The 16,409-nt window shown below is 40.5% G+C and overlaps 1 protein-coding gene and 1 non-coding gene across 2 annotated transcripts in view; both read left to right on the forward strand.

Annotated features, from left to right (window-relative positions):
• Positions 1–16,409, forward strand: part of LOC129088580 (contactin-associated protein-like 4) — an 89,330-nt gene that overhangs the window by 1,265 nt on the left and 71,656 nt on the right. The gene's annotated exons all lie outside the window — the stretch shown is intronic.
• trnal-uaa (transfer RNA leucine (anticodon UAA)) lies at positions 15,416–15,498 on the forward strand. Its single transcript has one exon. It is a non-coding gene; the product is annotated as a tRNA-Leu (tRNA).

Raw genomic sequence — 16,409 nt, forward strand, 5'->3', positions numbered from 1 at the left:
GTATCTTGTTTCTGGCTTGTGTTCAGTTATTTATATATATGCTACCTTGTAAATAAGCAGTTTACCTCTGCTGTGAGTGTGTTGGTATGTATGTTCCCCTGCATGAAGAGGGGAGGATGGGGACAATTCATCCAAGAAATACGATGGAGATGATGAGACATCTTTGTATGTGATGGAAGCAGATGGTTGTTAAAGTTCCCCATCCTTCCACACTTATATTCTCCTCTTTCACAACTTACCTGGTCATTTCTGTCCGTCTTCTTTTCTGTATTTTATTTAGTCTCTTTGTTTTTTATTTATTCTCTTTTAATCTGCTTTGACTGTCACTCATAAATCATGATGAAAATGCCAAAAATGAATCATGTGCAGCGATCATGAGGTCTGCTGCAGTGCAATGCACAGGCAGTCAGCTGTAAGACATACGATCGCAGCTCTCACAGTTGGACAGATGACAAAAGAGGTGATGTAAGGAGGAGTGTGCAGTCAGAACAGATCTGTGGTTTTTCATCCTTCCTTCCCGAAAGAAACGTCTTCGGCTTTACCAAAATATATGATTTTCTCTGTCTCCTTTCCTCCTGTTGTGTCTCTCCTTCGGTTTCGGTCTCTTGCCTCTGTTTTCTGACTCAGATCTGCTGCCAAACTCTCCGTCCTCTCCTCCCCGACACATCTTTATGCTCGCTGCTCTCTTCTTTGTGTCTTCAGTTCCTGCTGTTTTCTTTTAGCTTCCTCTCATCCTTCTTTCTCATGTCAACAGATCTCTCCCCCCTCATCACCTCCTGTCTCTCTCCTCTTCTCTTTCTGTCTCACCTTCACCTGGATCTCCTCTCTCCGGCTGAATCAGAGAGCTGCTGCTGTGTTGCTGGCTCTTTCCTCCCCATTTTCTTCCTCTTCACCTTCCCCCCTTCGTGCTTGTATTCTTCCGGCTTCCTGGCCAAATCTCTTCATTTCTATCTCATTCTGCTCTTTTCTTTTTCTCCTCTTCTTCACGTGTTTCGATGTGTCCGTCATCACATTCTTCTGTGCAGCTGTTACAAGTTGGACTTCATTAATAACTTGATATTTCAAGACCCAAAGCAATGCTTCAGTGTTCTCCTGCAGTTTTATTCCTGTCAGGGTGTGAGAGCCTCTAAAACAGCATTTAGACCACAACAGGACACTAAAACACTCAACTGAGGCTCAGACTGATGACAACGTTTCAGGGTTTGCAGCTCGTGAGAGCAGGTTTACCCATCAAACCTATTCATTGATTTATCTGCATGTTTTAGAGTTTGTTCTTCAGTAGTGTGGTTGTAGAGAAGCTCTCTTGTTTTAGGCTGTTAAGCAGTTGTTCCTGTTTGTTTCTGGTTTCTCTATTTTCTCCACGGATCAATTCCTTGCTCTCACTGTTTCTCCCTCTACTCTGTCTATCTCACCCGGCCTGACCCAGCCGCACACTCATCATGCACGGACCATAAACCACAGCAGCATATTAAGTTAGGACTGGAGAAGTGGAGTCATCCAAGCCGCAGGGATCAGACTTAGCCTCACGTCGCGCCCCCGCCCCCCTGCAGACAGCTCACTGTTCATTATGGAGGTGGTACTAAATGACAACAAAATAGAAATACATATTTAAACAGCCACAGATGGCGTTCAGATCACTTGTTAGCCGGAGGAGTGAAGCGCTGGGGTTTATGTAATGAGATTCAAGGAAGTCAGCGTGTGAAACAGATGCCCGCAGGACATTAAAGTCACTGTGCGTTTAATCGCCTTCTGATATTAACAGCGTGAGTCCCTCTGTGTCTTGAAATAGCTTCTTGCATGAAAGGTACTGTGGTATGACGGCAGGTCGGCCCAGTGTTTGCAGAGACCCTTATGAAACTGAAAGGTTGTATCTTTAATTGGATCCAGAAAAAATTAGTTCAGGTCAAGATAAGGGATTTTTATGGCCACTGGAGGGCAGCAGAACAAGCTGGTAACAACAGTAACATATTCTTTTTTTTTTTATAAAGTTAGGAAAAGTTAGAAGACAGTTGCTACTAGACATCTAGTATGGAGCTATATATGTTTTCTCTGAAGTTTCTGAATCAGTTGCGGACTGCAAAAGCCAAAAAACGAGGTGAAAGACACTTATTACGTATTCACTTTAAAATCTAAAACTTTCGCTACGTCTATCCCTAGCGTCTGAACTACTCAGGCATTTTCCAAATCCTAAAATGGAGATGTTTGAAAATGCTGCGGAAGCCGTTTTAGTTTTAAAACTCCAGGGATGCATTTTAGTCTGGACGAACAGAAACGGAGACCTTTAAAAACCATGGCGCAGACACCCTCTCTTCTTGTTTGGGTCTCGACATTTCCTTCCCTGATATGTCACCCTTCTATCACATGACCCTTTTCCAGAAGAAACCAAACAACATCAGCCTAGATTCAGGGGTTAATCCAACATAGATAATGAATTACAGGCGGTGCTGACCTTGTTGTTAGCAGCTTTTGCAAAGTTCTACCACTGCCTAGAAGCTATTATTGATGTGCTTTGCAACAATTCCTGTGTACAGTGTATCAGCTTGGGTCATGGGAAATGTTTTTCAGGCGTGGTATTATGGGTGGAGGTTATTTCTCATATGGAGCCAACATGCTTGTCTGGACGGAGTAGTCTAGATGTAGCCTTTAAAACACTGAGCTGAGGATGTCTGTTACCACGAGTCACACACATAGCCCTTTGATCCATTTTCAATATTGATTATTGCAGCTTTAAAGCAAAAATGAAAGGAACTTTGCAGATTTAGTGTATTTTTTGTTTGTTTGTTTGTTGTTGAACTTTACAGATAAGTTGGCAAACTCACAAATATCAAGTCCAAAAACTTGACAGAGAGAAACAAAAACTGCTTGGCATTTTTCTAGCATCAACACTAAAATCAGAGTTGTGTGTCAGAGGAGCGAGTGCTTTTCTGTCATTTTTGCACTCATGTGCAATTTACAGTGAGAATTCCAGCGTAAAGAGCAAGGGAGATCAATTTTTTCCAGTCAAAGCTGCAGAAAACAGACCAGAATCCAATGCAGCCTCGGGCAATGTTATGCGCTGAATAAATCCTTGTAGTTATGGTCCACAAATAAGACAGTCAGCATAAACTTATTTTGTGTACTCACACACTCAAGCTTCCATTGAAGAATATGAATTATCACTCCAAGTAGGACTGCCAAGGCAAGGTCAAGTCAAGTCTCCTTTAATTTGTGCCACATTTCATGGAAATCTGACCAAAAGTTGTTAAAGTGGCCCTATTATGCTTTTCCACTTTTTCCCTCTTTTTGTACATGTAAAAGGTCCGTAGAGAGTAAAACCTTAAGTCCACGCCTAAAAGGAGTTACCCTCCCCCTCGGAAGCTCCTGAGCTCCTGAAACGGCTCCATCGAATTATCTCCTTCACTTCTGTAGCTTCATGAGGTCACAATGTTACGGAAGTGACGTAAAACTCCTTCCGGCTAGTTTGGCCCTCAAACAACAAAGGAGAGAGACGGAGCTGAAGCTCTGAAGGAAGAGTTTTTTGAAATGTGAAACATTGACCAATCACAACAGAGCGGGCTAGCTGACCAATCAGAGCAGACTTTGCTTTCTGGAGGGAGGAGCAAACGCTACAATGGAGCATTTCAGAGAGAGAGTGAGAAGAGGTGCTGCAGGACAGCCAGGATGAGAAAAACAAGGAGGATTATGAGCATTAACGCATGTAAACATGTTGTAACTGTAATGTGAGATAAAAATATGCACCCGGAAAATAGCATAATAGGGCCTGTTTAAGACATTTGACTAAAAAACATAAATTGTAACCTTATGGTGGTGCAAAAGAAGAAGCCAGGGGATCACTTAAGTCAGTTTCCTTTTTGGATCATACATTATGTCACAGTAAACCAGAGTGGTGGACCTGCAGTTAAAAAGGCCGACACAACGATCAATAGAGACAACATGGCTAAATGTTTAAATGTGTGCCACTGACGCAATATGAAACTGAAAAACAGCACATTTCTCTTGCTAACCTTCCCTAAATAACATTGATATCGATAATAATAAAGCAAGCTCCAATATTCTTACAGAGCAGAGAGACTGTAGTCTTTATTGTCTCTAATTGTGCCCTCAGAAAGTTTCGATCTCTTGTGAGTTATGCAGTTCTGCTTTATTTTGCATCCCGACATTAATTAGTGGAACATTTAATTAGCTGCGCTGTTCTGTCTCTGCTGCCTTCAGAAATCCTCCTGGTTCTTGCACTAGTTCTGCTTCAGGAAAATTATTCTCAAAGCATAAATTAAGTGCATCAAAACATGTCAAGCTTGTTTATGTAATTCCACACGCTTGTTGTTAATTGTTTACCGTACCCTGTAACTATACATGAAGGCTCATATACAACATTAAGATCAGCTTGGAGACAAACAGATCGACAAATAATGAACGTTTCTGATTGACAGGGCTTGATTGGCTTGTTGTGCACTTATGGTTAAAGAAACACAAGGACCCGTGCTCTTCAGGAGTGGATTTGAGTATTCAAGCTAACTCTAATTAAAGAATCAGATACTCATTGTTGTGTTGTGTTGTGTGATGTCCAATCCATTAGGACTATTATGTGAAGTATCATAATTAACTCATTTAGTTATCCTTTACTGCGTCTTCTTTACTCAGTCATTTTTCTAGGATGTTTTTTGTAAATCCCTAGAGAAAGAATCTGAACTTGTGCCACATATTTATATACAAGTTTCTAATTTTTTCGCCTTGTTATTGACTTTGCTGTAATGTGGTCAAGTCAATGTTCATATAAACCATAAGTTATCCCATTATTGTTATGAAAGCATGCCTTTGGCAAACAGGCGACATTGACAAATAGGCTCACGGATGTCATGTACTAAAAATGAAAAAAAAACAAAAACATCCTATTCATTCTTTGCATTTATGTGCAGTTTTAAAGGGATATTCCAACAATTCAGTATTGTGCTTCCATAAAGCTGAGTGAGGCTTAAGAGACACAAAAAAAGAATAAACAAACAAAATCAGAACGAGGCCAAGATATCTGAACTTTTTGTCCTATATGTGTCGAGCTCCATAACCACTGGATCCTACATTTCCCATAATGCAACTCAGACCGTTTCATAAGGCCTTCCCTACCATGTACACGTCAACAACTTTCAAACTCCACACCTGAAGCTTGTAACACAGGACGCCTGTTGAAAATCCAGAACTGTAACTCTGTTAACATCAAGCTGTAGAAGGCTGTCATTGCCTCTGTGTTGAACATGCCACAAACCAAACTGGTCCATATGTGTGTGTGTGTGTGTGTGTGTGTGTGTGTGTGTGTGTGTGTGTGTGTGTGTGTGTGTGTGTGTGTGTGTGTGTGTGTGTGTGTGTGTGTACTACTCCCACTGTGGGTTTAAATTAATTGGATTGGCCCTGGGTGTTTTAAGCAAACATGAGGTTAAAGTTTATCTAAGCACATTAATATGAAGATGTATCCGCCTGGAGTGAAAGAGGAACATCTGACCGGCTGTTAAACAGTAACGTTGCTCTCCCTCCCTCCACAGTGCTACTTCCTCAGGCTGATGCTGTAAATCAGAAAGTACTCCCCGTCTAAAAGGCTTGCTTAAGTGCAGTAGAGTGGACAGAGAGCAGCGGTGGTAATGTACATGAAAGCTCCTCAGTGTGTATTTACAGGGACATTAAAACAGCAAGGATGACGGACCTGACCGTAAAAGAAACACACAAGATGAGATGAAACTTTACTGATGGCAGATTCAGTTAAATCAGGGATGAAAGATATGATAAAGACATATGGATTACAGAAATAAAAGTGTAAACAAGCAGAAGTATAGCAAAAGTATGTGCCATTTAAAACTATAGTTATAAATATTATTGACAGCTGACACAAATACATGTTTATTATAACTTGTGAGGACACATTACTCAAGCTCATTTTTCAACAACCGCATTAAATCAGGGTAAGATCACATGGTACACTGGCACTAGGAATTAAGGATGGATCAATAGGATAAAGGTGAGGGATGGATGACAAATAAACAGACATCACAACAGTTCCAAAAAGCTAGGCATGTTTTAATATTTCAGCCAAAAAGCTGACAAATGGGCCTCAAAGTGCCATCTAGTGGGCCACGGAGGTACTGCCAAATGGTTAGATTAAATAAAAATGTAAAAAATACAATTAACAATACAATTATTTTTATATCTTAATTAAAAAAAATCAAACAAACCATCATTTCAATCACCAGTTAGGTTTACATTTCACCACTCCACAATCATGACACATCATCCCTCGGATGCAGAGACTCATAAATGGTTCGTTTTTCTTTTTTTTTTTTATGAAAAAGTGATGTGGGAACCAACCTTACTCCAGTAAAAGCTGCCAAGCGTGTGGTGAGGAAATATGACTCTGAATGCATTACACTTTGATTCATAATGGCAGACAGTGATCGTGAGGGTGAGCAGAATATTTATTTTGGCCATAACAGCTGAAAGTGGCGTAATGTTAATTTTTTCATTAATTTGGAAAGGTGGTCCTAGGAACTTGTTTAACATTCAGAAGTGGAACCTCAGTTACGATTGACAGACATCTGCTCGATTAAAGAACTTTCTCTCCCAAAGGAAATTATTTTTGGAAAAAAGAGAGGCATTTAAAAGCCATGGCCAAAAAAACCAGTTTGCTAAAACCAATAAGTTGTCCTTTAGCCGTGTCCTCCTCAGAGAGCTCAGCCATTGTTCCTCATTCACTGAATAATCCCCATTGACTTCCCTCCTCCTGTCATCTTTTTCAGTGCCAGGGTCGAAGTCTGGCTGAAGCTGTTAGCAGAGTGAAATGAAGCAGGTGGAATATAAACGTCCTGAGGGGATATGATGTTGGTGTTGGTTCCTTTTACAATAATTCAGCCTCTGTGTGGAAGTTATTGGACAAGTTACATCAACCAGGGAAGGAATTGAATAGTTTTATAATTCCTTAGGGGTGATTCAGAATATTCAACTATTCTATCTAATGAGCCTGATTTGACCAATCTCACATTTGAGATGCAGATTGCAGTGACAGGAAGATATGGTAATTAAACACGTAAATAACAACATGGCTATTTCAACATCAAAGAATTGGCCAACATTAATCACAAATGAAAGCACTCATATACGAACAAAGCCATATCAGAGCACTAGATATATCTTGTATTTATGAACTATTCGCTAAAAACAGCTGTTTGGGTCTTGCGTCTTCCCCTGTTGACCGTCCCTTTGCTTTCCTGTTTGTGTCCCTTCTGTCTGCAATGTTGTTTCTACAATGTGGAAAATGAAATAAGGGCCGACAAAATCTATTTACAACTGCAAAAAGCAAGCAAGACTGTGTCTCTCTGTCTAACAATCTCTGCTCAGTGCTACCACTACACACACACACACACACACACACACACACACACACACACACACACACACACACACACACACACACACACACACACACACACACACACACACACACACACACTCGTCTGGTTAGTCCTTAATCACATTACTCATCATCCAAACATGAAGGATGGATTGTTGTGCTCTCTTTCATAGCCGTCATCTTCAGGTAGGCTCTCTCTGTCTTTCCTCCTCTCTCTCTCTCTCTCTCTCTCTCTCTCTCTCTCAGCCTCATCAGTCTTCCTTGAGGCGTTTATCTCCCCTCTGAGCTGATTTAGAGCCGCTGGAGTGTGTGCTATAATCATAGCCTGATGGCAGATAATATCAATAACACTAAATGACTTTTAATCCAAGCTTAATGAGAGATAATACCTCTTGTACTGTGTGTGTGTGTGTGTGCTGATTTGAATTTTCAAGACGATTGGGGCTCCTCTGAGTCTCAGGATTCTACGGCGTCCTCAAGCAGAGAACTTTCAAAGTATAGTTTAGTAGTCTGTATATTTTCTGCCTGCAGAGAGACTTTGAAACACTTTTAGGTGAAAGTCAATGTGAAATTCATTCAAATCCAGGCTGGATCTACATTTCTCTGCTACCTGTCCTCAATTCTTCTTGTGATCATGACTTGAAACGCAGTCGATCCTGATATTTTAGCCTTTATCTTACATCAAATTTAAAGACAGCACGTTTTTCGTTATTAACATGTTTGAAAATAAACGGTGTTATTTAGATGCTGGAGGCTGAACGGCAAATTCAAGGGTGTTATTACTCACCCAGTGAAGGCTACTTGAGTTGGATATTTAAAGTGTGGAGGCTCTAGGGGAATATTAGTGCTACTTGATTAAATCTCATGAATCATAAATCATTAATCATAAATCTTTGAGTTCATGAATTACCCCTCATCTGTTCTAGGATTAATCTGGAAAAGAAAATACAGAGGGTGTACATTTAGCAGCCTATTTCATGTGCTGCACTGCCCTGTGTCATATGAATTCATTGTGTTCCACTAAGCTAACTGTTTGCACCGATAAGAACGTAAACCTGTGAATACAAACTATTGAAATTCCCAGCAAACCTCCCGGCTCTTTATGATTCATTAGAGGGCGACATCAGTGAGAGCAAGGATGAGAAAAAAAAAAGAAAGTAGCCGAGGATAAATCCCCTTTCATATTTCTTCTTTAGTGTCGTTTATAGAAATGTGTGCAGGCACAATGGAGCCATGAACGGGACCTGATGAAGTCAAGGTTACGGGATGTGGAGCCACCAGTCATGAATCTGGATTTATTAACCCAGGAACAGGTGGTTAAGTGAGGAGCTGACAGAGGACTGCAGTCCGTCCGTTTGATATTGGAACCTGCTGGACTGTGTTTGTTCGAGGCCGTCCCCAGAAGGAGTCTGTCTCCTCAAAAAATATGAAGCCATTCATCATGTGAGATTGTCATCAACTTGTTGACGCTTCGAATTCTGGATCTGTTTCCATCTGCGGAGGTCATGATGCTCCGCCACTCAGATGTTGAAGGGCACAACTGTATCTCACATTGCTGAAAAGCTATATAAAGAAAGTGATGTTGATGTTAACCCCTTTAATCAGCGGTGCAATAGGCAGTGTGTTCTGCAGAGTGCTGTCAATAAGCTAGCCGGTTCAGCAGACATGTTTGCACTCACAGCTCATCAAATATAACCGCTTGGTCAGTGGCCTTAAGCTTCAAACTACGACGCTCCAGGTTCCCCTCTTTTGTCCGTTTTGGACATGCTAGGCGTGTCAGTTTCAACTCGTTACATGCAGGGTGTTTTTTCAAAATTTAAAAAATGTCTTCACTGAAAGTTAGGTTTATACAACAAACACTATGTTAGGTTTAGGAAAAGATCCTGGATGGCGTCTACCTGACTGAGTAATGACTCTCATGACCAACACCCGGCGATGGATGGGACACAAACAGCGCTCTCCTGGACAAAAGTCCTGTGTTTGTTTGACCCATCTGTCCTGCATGGAAATTTGCTACGTCAGTTGCTTTGAGAGTATAATAAGGATAGTGGTTGGTTTACATTGGAGTTAGTTGGTGTTGGTGCTATTGAGTTGAGAAAGAGACCGGGTTTGTTTGTCCCACACACATGGAAGTTGGAGGGACCTCTACTACATATATCTCATCCCACATTATATCACAGAAGTTTGCTGATATGCTGCAGTGTTCAGTCATGTTAAGATTCCATAACTAGCAAGCTACTGCTACAATTTCGGCATTGCCCTTACTCTCACTTGAACCTATGCTAGAAATGATGAAATACAGGCGCCACATAAAGTCAGAGCAAGAGAGAGAGAGAGAGGGAGAGAGCGAGAGAGACAGGTGGCGTTGCAGAGCTCTGGAGACTCAGACTGCTGGGGGAATTTTAATGTCACATTTTCATATGTCCTCCACGCATTAGAATACTACGTTTCACCTTGAAAATCTGTTACTGAGGAACTCTTCCAAACTTGGGCAAGGCTAATTGGCAAATATCTGTCTTCAGCATCAGTGCATCGACATAACCTCATACCTCCCAGACCAGGCTCTAATGTGTCCTCATTACAAACCAAAATAGACGCTGATAGCAGCTTGATACTGTCACTGCTGGGTATTTTTCATGAAGTCAGTACTGCGGGACCACAGCTATGCAGACTGCTGATGAGACGAAGCAGGGCCGGTCAGTTTGTATTAGAGAGGAGGTACAGAGCTGAGTCAGTGGCCATTAAAGACGGACGAGTAAGGCTGAATTTCAACACAAGGAGACGGAGCTAAATCAAAGCTAAGCACATTGAGGTGAAACAGAGGAGGAAGGAAGGAAGGAAGGAGGGAGGAGGGTGGGATGCTGAGAAGGGTAGAAATGTGGATGAGGGGAATTGAAGGGTGGATAAGGGGAGGAAAGAAGTGGAGGAAGAGCCGTATAAAGTATGAGAGGATAAAGTTTAGGGGTCAGAGTCTGCAGGCTGTCTGGTAGCTGTATTCCCTCTGTGTGTTTCTCACAACTGCAGTGACATTTGCTGCTGCCTTTCCCATTTTACCCCTGAGTGACTTTGCTGTGTGAGTTTGTGTGTGTGTGTGTGTGTGTGTGTGTGTGTGTGTGTGTGTGTGTGTGTGTGTGTGTGTGTGTGTGTGTGTGTGTGTGTGTGTGTGGTGTGTGTGTGTGTGTGTGTGTGTGTGTGTGTGTGTGTATACGGGCCACCATCTGCTTTCTGGACGCACCGGCTCACATCTTTAAAATGATTTGACTTCAGAAGACGACACAAGAGAGGGAAAAGGATATATGTATGACAGATAGTGAGGAAAGGGAATGGAGTACAGTAAAGGAGATAAGTATGGGGAGGAGGATAAATGTGAGGTTAGTAAGGAGAGTAGAAGGGTCAATAGGAGTGAGGGAGTAGGAAAGAGTGAAAATGAAGATACTGCAGGGACTTAGAGATAGTTTTGCTCAGAGAATTCAGCATTTTCTTGCTGTGACATTTTCCACTGCCTCTACAATTTTACCAGCCACTGACTTTTCAGTGTGTGTGTGTGTGTGTGTGTGTGTGTTTTTGTGTGTGTGTGTGTGTTTTCAGCCCTCAGTTTTGCAGAGCCCTTGTAGGTTTTTTCGCAAGATTGTAATGGTATTAATATTAATGCCTGACCCATAAAAAAGTAATTCTACTGATATTTCAAATGTGAAGAAAAAGCCCTTTTCAAACAAGGATTTCTTTTCTGTCTCTGTGTTCCTCACATGCTGCTCTCCGTCGTTGAAACAAGGATTGAATCACATTATTATAAGTGTTAAGGACTTATGTAGGATCCAAATTTATCTGCAGTGACAATTAGGCCATGGTATGTGAGTTATGGTAATTATAGCATAACAAAATACTCTGTACGTGCCATTATTTAACTCATTTTATTGATTTAACTTATAAATAATAATATAATATAAATATCTAATCAATTACTTAAAATATTTAATGGTATTATTTAAAGCTTGGGTAGGTCAAATTGGAGAACGCTGGGCTTTTAAAATGATCCATCCCATGACACCCAGGTAGCTCACCTGAGCGGGCGCCCTGCATAAAAAGACTGAGTCCTTACCGCTTAAGCTTAAAGTCAGCTGAGGAATCAATAATTATCACTTCTTCAAGCTGCAGTCAAGTTCTCATTGCTTAATCCATGGCTTTGCTAGTCTACATAAAAGTCAAGGTTATATTGGTTACATCATATTCCCATTCAAGCTCCCATTTCACCACAAATGATAGAATTTACTATAAATGTATTGTTCAACAAATTAAACTGGACAGGAAACATTCCTGGAGAGCAATATAAGGACCTTTATTGTTGACATAATGTTTTGTTGTCTTCATTGCTATTAGTTATTTCCATCATTGCTCAAACCAACTTCAACCTGAATTGAGGTCTATTCAACTCTTGAGAGCACCCGTGTGGGTGTGCAGGGCCTTTACCTGGGAACTTGACAAAAGTCCAAAAGAGTATAAAGAATAGGACAACAATAAAAATGCATACGACTCAGGAGGGAGTTATATAATATAGTTATATCATCTGTTACTGATGTTAAAGATTTATATGATAATGTGGAACATTCAGTACATGAAGTTTTGACATGGGACATAGTTAAAGTGCTAGATATGTCTATTATGAAACTAAATCCCCACCAATTAGATTCTGCATTTAACCCTAAACCCTCCTGTAGTAGAGGGAATAGAGAAGATAATGTTCCTACAGGGATTTAAACCATCAGTCATCATCAGACATGTGAACAGATGCACTGCAACTGGACACTCAGTGCAGTCTGATGATAGTATAGCTGATGCTAATGTAGCTGCTGGAGGTTTTTAGGGTTTTTGACCTGTCGTTTCACTATAACAGCGTGATGAATTTCATCCCTCCCAGCGTACATTGCAGCAAAAAAGAAATAATGAGTTCAATAGCAACATAGAGATGAAATGCTTGAAGCTCTTGCAAAAGATTAAAGTGAAAGCAGGCAGAGGACAAACAGCTTGTCTAATTACTAGTCAAAATATCTTGAATGTCTTGTTAAGTGAAAGAATACCACTTTTGAGCAGACTTTATATGACAAATATCCTAATACTAGTAATCTAAAGCTCAAAATGAGTTTCCTCTGCTAATTTCAAGATATATTTTTCTCTAGAAAGACCTAAATATCACTTCTTATATCAAGAAATCTTACCAAGTGAATTTTCACTTGCTCCATTGGCATATTTTTCTACTTATTATGAGCAAAAACACCCTGCATAGCAGTGAATGTGTGTAATACTGGTCTGGAGCAATGCCACCTGCAATCTTCTTCTCCCAAACCACCAGCAGCATCTTTCTGGCAGGAAGCAAGAGAGTCTCTTTTGTGTGAAGTACACGATGTGTCGGTTTAATCTGTTATCTGGTGTAAAAGGCTGTGTTCTGAAAGTCCTGCTATGTCTTCAATCTGGTCGATTCACGGTTTTCAAATTGCAAAAGTATGACTATTCATGCACCAGTCTCTTTGTACTAAAGTTTATATTCCATCAGACATTTTCAAGAACAATCTGATTGGATTCTGTCACAACTTTTCCCCCAGCTACCCCCAATTACCCCGTCCTGTGACGGTTTAGTATTTCAGTGTGAAAGTGCTGCATCAACGCTTCTCTCCACAACTTCTGGAATGGACAGAAACTCTCCTCTTAGTTAGTTAAAGGGGATAGCCTTTGTGTTTCCAGCCTCGGGAGAAGCTGAGCTCAGAGTGTTTGATCGGCAGGAGAAGATGGAGAACATCAAATAATTTAGCAGAGAAGTTTTTTTAAAGAGCACTTATCTGCTAATGTCTCCCACGGGAGGATGTCTGTGGAGTAAAACTGTAGATGTTGTGACTGAAGCTCCTGTTGTGGTTTTAGTGAAAGTGTGAAGAAGCAGCACACAGACACTCACAGGAAAAGACAGAGAAAGACTGACCTCCACTCTCCACTATATATGTCCTGTGGAGCTTTTATAAAACTCAATCTTACTGCAGCACCAGTAGTTTAGGTATCGTATGCATGTGTTCACTTTTTGGGGGGATTTTTGTTTGTTTTTTAAGTAACAAATGGTGTAGGATATTTTAATTTCACAATTCTCAGTTACGCTCAGTCACTTTGATTCTCTGCGTTCAGTGGACTGACTGCCGACCCCTGCCTTTCATTTGCACTTTCCATAGTTTGACTGTATCGCACGCCAGTCATCTTATGCTAACATCAGCAAATGTGGCTAAAGGCATACAGCTAAAGGTCTCTGAGCGGAACTCACGCTTGTGGACTTTGGTTCCACGTATACCGCTTGCAGCTGCGTGCACTGAAACGTGACAGGAACGTCCCTAGTAGTGTAATTATTTTTTTTTCAGTCATTTTTTTGAAGTTGGCTTTCTTTTTTGGTGCTTGTCTAAATATGTATGAGGTCTGTGCTTGTGGCGAAAAAAAACCCAAAGATGGTAAACACATTTTGGGGACCTTGTGTGTTTTCTAAGCCTTCCTCCCCGAGCTGACACTTTAAAAAACTGTCTGTTTCTCTTCTCATTATGAAAATGAGAGATAACACAACATTGTTATACCACAGCAATACATCCTGGAGTGGCTGACATCCTCAGTGGCTGACTCAGCCACCAGGGTTTGATTCAGTCGAACAAAAGTTAGACTGGTGTCTAACCTTGAGCACAATCCTTGCATAAACTCAACGCAGAGGAGACAGATTGCAATGATGCTTCTATCTCAATTATGAAAATATTACCTTTAGATCAGTGTGAGAGTGAGAAGAAAAAAGAGGTTTGTAATTTGCTGTTGCTAGCATCAGTATTTCCTACATTATAACTCCTTTAACTGTAGTGCTGTTTTTAATTTTTGATTTTATGAGTCCCTAGTGTCCAATTTGATTTAATGTCTCACTTGTGAAATAGATTAATTTTGCTTAGCTGCCTGGATATTGTGAATATTTGTGTGCTTTTTGCCTGAATGACAGAAGAAAATAAGCTTTTTTTATGTAGATGTATTGATGTTTTCAATTAAGAGGGAAATATATTCAGAACACTTACTGGTTAAATGTTGGTGAATTAGTCGATGTTTTATGATATCTCCCTCTGGAGCTATCAGTGCGAGTGATGTAGCCTGCAGCCTTCCCTCTAAATCTGCATAATTGTGGTGTTATGATTGACAGGGAATGTTTTGGGGCTTCAGCCGTGTTTGTACTGCACCCTGGTGAAAATATCTTGTTTCTCAACAGCTTCTTTCAACCCTCTTGTCTGCCTTTATGTTACTTAAATCTGGCAGTTTAAAGATGAAGAGATGTTTAATGTTCCTCGTCGCTGTTTTTGATCACTTCATATGGTTGATGTCTGTCTCCCCACACAGCCTCCCACATCGCTGCTCAGTGTGACGAGCCTCAGTGAGGAGGAGGAGGATTGTTCGTTCCTTTCAAAGGCAGCGGTAGATTAGTGTTGTGTGCATTAGGATGCTTTTTTGTGTGGGCTGCTCAATGTACAAATGCATTGATGTGCATTTATGAACCATCTGACAGATCTTTTGACGCCAATCAGAAAAGCTTTTATTTGACTGTGTCTCTCTAGAGGGTGATGTTTCTACTACAGAATGACCTTCTGATTGCACTTCTTAAAGGTAGGGATGCATATTACAAAAGCTCAGCAAGACTTCAGCAGTTGTGTTCAATGCAACATTGTCTTGTTGTTTGGGAACTTGGAGTACAACCATGCAAAGTCAGAGATTTGTTTCTTGACCTTCTAAGGAGACTTTCTCTATTTTCTCAGGAAAAAAATGAAATTAACCACTGCTGCATATGTTTTAAGGGAATAGTTTGACATTTTGGGAAATACAAAATAGTTTTATAGCAGGTCACAAGATTCACCTCACTTCTCACAGCTTAACTTGTTAATTTAAACCATGCAACAAAAAAAACATTTGGCAACAACCAGCTGTATCGTATCTCCGCATTGTGCAATTGTTACTAATGGGAACTACACAGAAGTCACCAGGATGGCCGAGTGGTTAAGGCGTTGGACTTAAGATCCAATGGGCGTAAGCCTTCGTGGGTTCGAACCCCACTCCTGGTAAAATTTGACTGTGATATACTGTTATAGTTGCTGCTCTCTATGGTGGCTGAGAGAGCTTTAGCATTGTAAATTTACAACAAAACTACACCTAAACAAAGGACACAAACAGACATGCAGACCTCTAGACTTATTCATGGTACAACAAAAGCCAAACCCAAGACAGAAAAAGTTTCCCTCAATACTTAATTCACAAGGCACTGTCTTTGTTAGATAATGTAATATTCAGGAGACAGGACTGAAGAGTGCTTCACATTGCATTTCTGTTATTTCTCTATTTAATTTATTTGACTTTCCTGCTGAAATGCAGCATAATTCAGTGCTTTTCCAAATACAAAAACTGGGTGGGAATAGCAACTACAAAAAGTATGTGTGGGGTATCTTGTAGTCTTAAAATGTATTTATGTGTCACGATGATAGTCATATTCTCTTTCAGTGATCTCTCTCTTTCTCAAGATCATTAATTTGCATAGAATAACTTTCCAAGTCATTTTCCTCAATAGAGGTTCTATTTAAATGTGAATGTATGTACATTATGAAGGTATTTCTGTATTATTTCTGTAGCCTATTCATGTGCTTCTTTGTATATTACATTTTTTTTTTTTTTGTGACACTGACAAACCTTCTTCATTATGTTTATAGCATCCTAAAATATGTAAAATAATTCCCCCAGCGTCAGTTTATATGCGTAGAATGAGCTGCGTTATACGGCTTGGTGAGGACTTAGCAGTTGCAGCGTGGCTGTAGATGGAAGGTGCCATATGCTGGTGTGAAGCCTGATCAGATTCTCCCATCCTGTGCTATTAATTATGTGTCAAAGCAATGCTAATTAAACTAGGAGAGGAGAGCTCCTGCCATGTCCTTACCTTCGGGGTATTAGTTAGCACAGTACGCTGCTCTGCATTTCAATTAAT

This window comes from Anoplopoma fimbria, chromosome 3, assembly GCF_027596085.1.
Source record: "Anoplopoma fimbria isolate UVic2021 breed Golden Eagle Sablefish chromosome 3, Afim_UVic_2022, whole genome shotgun sequence".
In the NCBI taxonomy this organism is placed as follows: Eukaryota; Metazoa; Chordata; class Actinopteri; order Perciformes; family Anoplopomatidae; genus Anoplopoma; species Anoplopoma fimbria.